Source organism: Lagopus muta, chromosome 4 (genome assembly GCF_023343835.1).
Source record: "Lagopus muta isolate bLagMut1 chromosome 4, bLagMut1 primary, whole genome shotgun sequence".
NCBI lineage: Eukaryota > Metazoa > Chordata > Aves > Galliformes > Phasianidae > Lagopus > Lagopus muta.
In genome coordinates, this window is record NC_064436.1 from 51,124,075 (window position 1) to 51,131,739 (window position 7,665).

General features: G+C 33.2%; 1 long non-coding RNA gene across 1 annotated transcript in view; it reads left to right on the forward strand.

Annotated features, from left to right (window-relative positions):
* The window catches only part of LOC125692052 (uncharacterized), a 78,795-nt gene extending 75,069 nt beyond the window's left edge, over positions 1 to 3,726 (forward strand). Inside the window, exon 4 of the long non-coding RNA XR_007376427.1 lies at positions 3,106 to 3,726. This is a non-coding gene — a long non-coding RNA (uncharacterized LOC125692052). The remainder of the gene's footprint in view (positions 1 to 3,105) is intronic.
* The last annotated feature ends 3,939 nt before the right edge of the window (positions 3,727 to 7,665 follow it).

Below are 7,665 nucleotides of genomic sequence, written 5' to 3' on the forward strand. Positions count from 1 at the left end.
CTCAGTGAATCTCCTAAATGGGAAGAGAAGGGAGTATCTTAGCATGTCTTAGCAATTTGTGCTGTTTTCTAATAAGAAGTCTAGTGTGTTTCTTTTATTTGTCTTTGGCTTTAACGTAAGCATATTTAATTTCTTTTTTTTTCTTGCCTTTGGATGTATCATTTACCCCTTAGGTTATACTTCAGAGAAATGAATCCAGGGATATTATTTCAGCTCTGAAATGTGTGGAATCTACTAAGTAGCATTGATTATAGAAGGGAATATTTGAATAATGAGTAACATACAATCATGTATTTATGCTTCTTAAGGTCTTTTTCCTGGATGATTTACAGGAAGACTTGACTACCAAATGCCTGGACTGGAATATTTTTCTATAAATTTCTTTATGAATGCATTGTATGTGTTACAAACACTTCTGCATTGTCCTTACTTTTGAATCCTGATGTATGTATTAAGGGTAGGAGGGTAGAAAAGTATTTAAAGCAAATGCTGAAATTAATCCATTTGGTATGATTAAGAATAATTCTTATGCTTAGCATGTTGAAATAGCGTGAAAAATATAAGAGATGCTCTTCTGGATCAAATCAAATGGTCCATCAAGTTCAGTGACAGTGATAAATAATGTTTAGAGAAGGCACACAAATCAGGCTAATATTCATTTTCATCATACTTCCCCACAGTCATGCGATTAATTATCCTAACTGTTCACTTCAGCATTTAGTATTTGCAAGCCTATCGTTTCTGAATTCATCTAATTACAGTTTTTCTGGCCACTATTTAAAAAAAATAGTGTGTTGAGTATAGGGTTAGGGAATTAGGTCGCTAACATTCCCCATGTTCCTTAGCTACTCCATTAGTAAACTTGAAGCCATCTCCTTCCTCATTTTTCTCATTTGAGAACTGAAGATGACGAGATGCTCTTTACCATATTAGTTGCCCCCTTTGTACTTATTTTGTTTCCAAGATAGTGTCTGTGAGATATAGGGAGCACTATAACACAACTACAAAAACAAAAGAACAGATCTTTCCTAACAAAGGTACTAATGGTTCTTGTTATACTGAATAAATGATACTTAATACTCATTGCGTTTAATATTCAATTTGATGAAGCTGAATGAGATTTGAGGAACAGTAAACAAAAGAACAGAAATTGAGTTCTTAATTTTCTATAAAACCTGCACAAACTGTGATTATGTAGTTATTAAAATTGCACATATTTCTTTTCCCTAGGTGGGCAGCATTTGATTACTTGCACAGGAAGATGCAGACTTTGTGGTAGATCTGAATACTTTTTCGTTCTACTTCTGTAATAACAGGCAATTATTTTGCCACAGAAAATTCTGGGTCACACAGTGACAGAAAGAGTGACTTGCACTCTACTGCAAAATAATAGTTCGGCAAGAGTGTAAATTGCCAAGATATCAAGAAAGATTTTTAGAGTTAAGAAAGATGATTCACCTCAGAGACAGAGGCCTGTGATTCTGAGCTGCAATATCTATATCTGATAGTCAGAAAGTCAGAAAAGGATCATACAATAATGGTTGCCATTATGGTACCATCATAAGAAAGACTTTGACACTCCAGCCTTCTATCTTCTGCATTTTCCCCTCCCTCACCTTATACATATATATATAAAATCTGAACATTAAGTAATTTCAGGCATTTATGAGATATAATTTATTAACATACATGTGATTTTATTTGTGCAATCATCACGAGCTTGAAGAAACAAATTATTTCACTTGATTAAAAAAAAAAAAAAAAAGAAAAAAACCCAACCTTTTCCTGATCCAGTACTGGATGAAGGAAGGAAAAAAAAGGTGTTTGGATATTTCAAAAAGCTTTGTTTTAAATTTATTTCTTGTTGAAGTATAGCATGGTATTTTGAAAACTGTACTGTAACAGGATACAGAAGTTTTTTCTTTATTTTCCTTAAAAAAATGTGTAATGGTCTTTTGAAGTGAGCAGATGATTCTTGTATCCAACACCTTCTCTAGACTTATTCATTCATCTGCAAATCTTCATGAATGGACAGCTATTTCTTAGTGACTGGAATTTTCACCAAGACTTATGCATGATAGCAACTCTGTTATGATACATTGATATGCAACATATTCCATGCAACATACTTTTAACATGTATGTTAACTGACAATTTCTGAGTCTCTTGCTTGATGATGAAGGAGTTTTATTTTGTTATTTGTCAGGGACTGTTTTTATAAAAGTTTTCTGCTATTTTAATTCTGAAATACAGGTATGAATATTTTGTTTTAGGAAGTCTTGCATAGACAGTTTTTCTTTTCTTCCACATGCACTTTGTAGGCTTCCTGACACATATTTTGTCTAATCCAAAGCAGAAGCTTTACTGAATTTCAGTTTTAATACTATTCTTGCTATCTTCATGAATATTAATAGGATAGGTCATAATTTTCTACTTTTCTTGTGAAAAGATGACATAGGAGTCTTTCTTGGTATTTTTTATCTCATTATTTCTTACGATCTGCTGAGGAGTCAATTGTGAATCACCCAGGAAGCTGATAGGCAGGGCATAAATTCCTGTCCACCTCATGAATGAGTAAGGTAAACCACTTTCAAGGGTATGCAAATATTTGTGATTTGCAACTTGATTAGTTCTATGTACTGGGTGGAAAGAGTATCCACTTCCAAAGTGAAGTGGACAGGGAAAATAAAAAAAATTGCTCCTAAGAAATGGCATCCATACAAAGATGCTCAAAACAAAAACATTATAATTTCTTCTCGGTAATATGTAATACATTAAAAATGGATTGGCTTAAGATGGAGCACTTTCACTTGTTCACTGGCTGTGAATACTTGGTACAAAATGTCTCTGAATTGAAACATTTTTAAAAGATAGGGTTCATGCTCATATTTCTTGCACACAAACAACCCAATGGTGCAGTTAGTACTACTGTAATTTATTACAGATCTGTAGAAACATCATATCTTTGCAGCAGAGGTAACGGAAAGAATATCCAAACATCTCCGTATTCCAGCTCCATTATTTTTTTTTCTATTTTCCTTTCAATATACATTTTTTGCAATTTTAAATTCTACTTGGTGACCTGTAACCTCATCTCTTTTCAAGGGCACTTCACTTTAAGAGCAGCAGTAACGGCGACAGGAACAGCAGAAGCAGCAGCAGCAGGGATGCTGCCTGTGTAGCTATGAGAAGTATTTCAGTAATGAAAGGGATAATTGTGGCTCCCTGCCTCTGTTGTAATTGAAAATCTAGTATAGTGCCTTTTCCATTTAACTTTATTGCTTGAGTTGAAATCATTGTAGAGGAGGGAAAGCAACAGTAGAATAATGTCTCTAATGTTGCTTTCCTGTCCATTCACCAGTTTGAAACCTAACATCAATGTTAAAAGGATGAGCAATTGGATATATTCAATTATTCAATAGGAAAAGAACTATGATTATAAATTTTGGTAATAAAAAAGTATTACTTACTGGGCTGGCCAAATATTTACTTACTAATTCTGGCTACCAGATTTCACTGATGAGGTAGAAAACAAGTAACATGTTACTACAGTGGTTCAGGTAATTTATGCTGAATTACAATGGAGAACTATGTCACTATTGTAATTGCAATACATGAAAAAAGATGGCTAAAGCTGTTCTATCAACTGACGAAGGACAACCTTAAATTTGCAAAATGCTAAATATTTTTGCTTCCCATAGTCTTAATTAATAAGGGCATGCAGTGCATTGCGTAGTGATCTTCTTCGATAATAACTATTTTTAGATAGCATTTTTTTCTAACTAGGTTACTTACTAGTTCTAGGTACTAATTATGCATTTCAACAGTTTATTTACTATTTTCCCAGATACCACTGACCTACATCACCCAATGTTCCAATCACTGAAGTGGCCTCCATTGGCTTCTGTTTTCAAAGTAAAACCAGTATGGATATTCTGCAGTGATTAATCCATAAAATCCAGTTTTATCCTTACTCGTACTTGTTTTGATGCATTTCAGTTAAAATTAGTGGACCTACTATAGAATTACATTTTTGAAAATCAAAGGAAATTTTGGCTGTGTTTTTATTGCACAGGAGTGGGGAGAGGCTCAATATTTTGCATCAATGGGAAAAAAATCTCCAAAGGCACAAAGTAAAAAGAATAGTCTGTCAGTGTTTATCTCATTCTCTTTTGCTGTAATGAGAAGTGACAAAGCCCAAAGTGTATTTTTTTTGTGTGTGCTTGTACTTTTTATTATCTGGTTGATAAGGGAAAAACAGTATTTTAATACGTGGACTTATCTAGTATGTTTAAGGATGTAGCAGCTTTTGCCTGGCCTGGGCTTTCCATTCTAAATCCTTTTAGGTTGCTGTTGTTGTTGTTTTTTAAGCATTTGTATATATTTAATTCGTATCTTGTAACTGACTTCTGAAGAATCAGTCTGTTGTTGTTTGTGTCAAGGGTCATGGAAACACAGATGTGAAGATAAAATTGTGAAATAGATTAAGGTTTCAGTGTCACATTTGATGGAGATCTGTATGGCTAAGCTACACCAGTGGGAATTTCATTATTAGTTAGTCATTAGAAAGAGGTGTAGATACAGAGGTGTAGATTTGTTTCAAGTATAAATGGAAAATAGAAATTGGCAATATTTTTGAACAGCTGTATGAGTTCAGACTGATCTGCATTATGTGAGTCTTTGGACAAAGCATTTATTCAAGAGACTTGTAAAATGCAACTTCTCAATCCCATATTCAGTGTTGTTATCTCCCGTTTTTTTTTCTGTTTTTAAAATGAAAACAGTAATTCTGTGTATTTAAGCAATAGAAGTAAAAAATGACAAAAGGTAACTGAGGTCTATAAAAATTAACTGTTACAGAAAAAAAACTAAGATGTGTCCTTTCAGATGTAGTTATAGAACATAACAGAACATAACCTCTATTAATGTGGGAATCAATTTGGAATTCAAATTGGTAATGGAATTGTAGAATTTTTATTAAATATTATACAAATTTCATAATGTATATTTTGATTGAAAATAAAGTTTGCATACATACTAAGCACAGAATTTACGTATCAGTTTAACGGAGATTTCCAGTAAGCTCACTGTAAGGTACACAAGTACCTTTTTTCCCCTCAGTAGGCAAATCAGAAACTGTTCTCACACTATCATGAGCATTTAATTGCAAAAAATAAGTATTCTTATTTCATTATAATACTCTAATGTACTCTATTGTATAATACTATGGTGGAAAAATTCCATTAAAAACAACAACAACAAAACTGTGATGAAAATATACACAATTGAGCCTGAAATTTGAACAAAGCATGCAGATTGTCAGTAAGGAGTATCTTCAGACAGTGAGGAAATTATGGCACTCGCAACTTGGAAAAACCATGGGTTTCATGGATGAAGATCAATGGGATGAAAGCACTGGGGAGAGTAGAACTGCGCTTGAGACATCAGTTGTGTTCACGTTCTGCACATAGGGATAAGGCAGCACTGGGCACATCCACACACTGTATGAAGGCTGAGTTTGTTCAGAGATATGATTTAGATTACAGATCAGTTACTCTTTTAAGTAGGTTTTTTTTTTTTTCTTTTTTTCCTATCACTTCAACTTCTGGACATACAGTTTTAGGTTTGGTATAAGTAGCAAAATTTAAATGCACATAATAATAGGTTTACATTCCTTTTCTCCTGCAGAGTAACAAGGTAAAAAATGTTGGTTCTTTTTTTATACTGGATGAATACTTACGAAATTGTGCTCTCCTAGTGCAACAGATTTACAGCTGAGATTCCTGACATTCTGATGTGCATCCGTACATGTCATATTCTTCACAGTGGGATATTTTATGACTCTGTATTATAAAATGCTCTGTAGATACATAGGTAAAGAAAATAGTAAAAAAATTACATATAAGGAATCAAAAATTTAATTAAAGAAAATAGTGACCATAAAATGTAATAAAATTTGTGTGGGAAAAAATAAAATAAAAAATACTGAGAATTATACTTTTGCATCATCTGTATAAATAAAATCTAGTATTATTTGATCAGGCCACTCACATATGCTGTATATCATGAATAAAACTAAAACTTTATTTTCATGGACGTACATTAGCAGGGGATTTTATCTCTCATGGTATAATCAAGGTGAAGTTTACAGATAATTGACCTTTTTTCATTACATATGGGTTACGTGTTTGTCTATGTGAGGTGATGCAGCATCTGCTGGAATTATGGTACAGTGTTTGTCAGTAATAGTAGTCTCAGGGGCTAGCAATTCTGCCAGGTATTCCCTGAGGTGATTAATTATTACTCCTTATTTCAGTGACTGACTAATTTATGTTGTCAGAGATTTACTGCCTGCTGTTTGGCATGTGACAAAGTGATTCCAAACTGTACTCTCTGAGTTACTTCAACTGCACCAAGGCTGGAGTAATCACAGTGTGTGTTAGTTGAATTTCAATGGAAGCTATAAAGATAAACCCAGAGAAGTAGTGAGTGATCTTTGTTCTTCTCTGTGTATGATGGTGTTGCCGTACTGGCTGTATCTGTAAAAACAAAAACAAAACAAAAACAAACAAACAAATCCTAATAAATTGAATGTAATACAATACAATTTTTTTTGTTTGTTTGTTTGTTTTTTACTAACGTTCAGTATTTACCTTGCAGTATATGATTTTGCATACCTTATCACAGGCTATCAGGGATATGTTATAATGTAGACAGTTTCTGGTAAAAAATGGAAGGAAAACTTAGGATCAGCAATTGTTACTCACAGGTTTTGAAGTTGAGATTGGAACAGAACGTTAGTGTAAGATATGAGAGACATTCCTATTCCCAGCCATATGTTCAGCTTTTTCCATTATGCTAATAAACAAATATTGAGAGAGCTTCTATAAAATAAATACTAAACCTCAGCTTCTGTGTTAATTACATTAATGAAGCCAGTACACTACCTCAGACTGATTATGTAGCCAATTTTGTGTTGTACAACCCTGACTTGTTCTCTTAATCTTTAAAATCTTTAATTTTTTTTTTAATTTTTTTTTTAAGTATTTGGGGAAGATGCATAGTACATTTTCCGTGTAAGTACATTCAAGTTAAATTTTGAGCTGTTGGTAGGTTTTTTTTTTTTTTTCAGCAGCCATGAAGAACAGACTTTTTTATTTAAAGGATGTAGGTATCAAAAATGTGCATGATAGAGTGAATGTCATCTGAAGATTTTATTCATACTTGCAGTTACAGCAGACAGCTCTGTGAAGAAATAAAAATATTTACACAGTGGTCTAAATGCTGTAAGACCTCGAGTAGAATCACCAGAACTAGAAACGCATCCTTTTTTCTTTGGAAATTTCTTCTGAAAATTTGGTGTTTTCCTATATTTTGAAGAGAACAGGAAAGAGATGCATCCAAAATGTGAATTGACTTTCAAAGCGGGCCCTTTGGAGTTATGAAGTTGGAGTATGAAGTTGTAATAGAGTCCCTGACAGAGAATCTACTTTTGAAGAGACATTTTACTCAAGGTTAAATTCTACAAATAAATACATATGAATATTGTGCAGAACCATCTTAAGAACATATTCAGTATATTTGTTCTGAAAGTAGATTTTTTTTTTGACAACCAGGACTGAAACTAATCCTAATCTATGGTACTGAAGTAATGCATCTGACAGT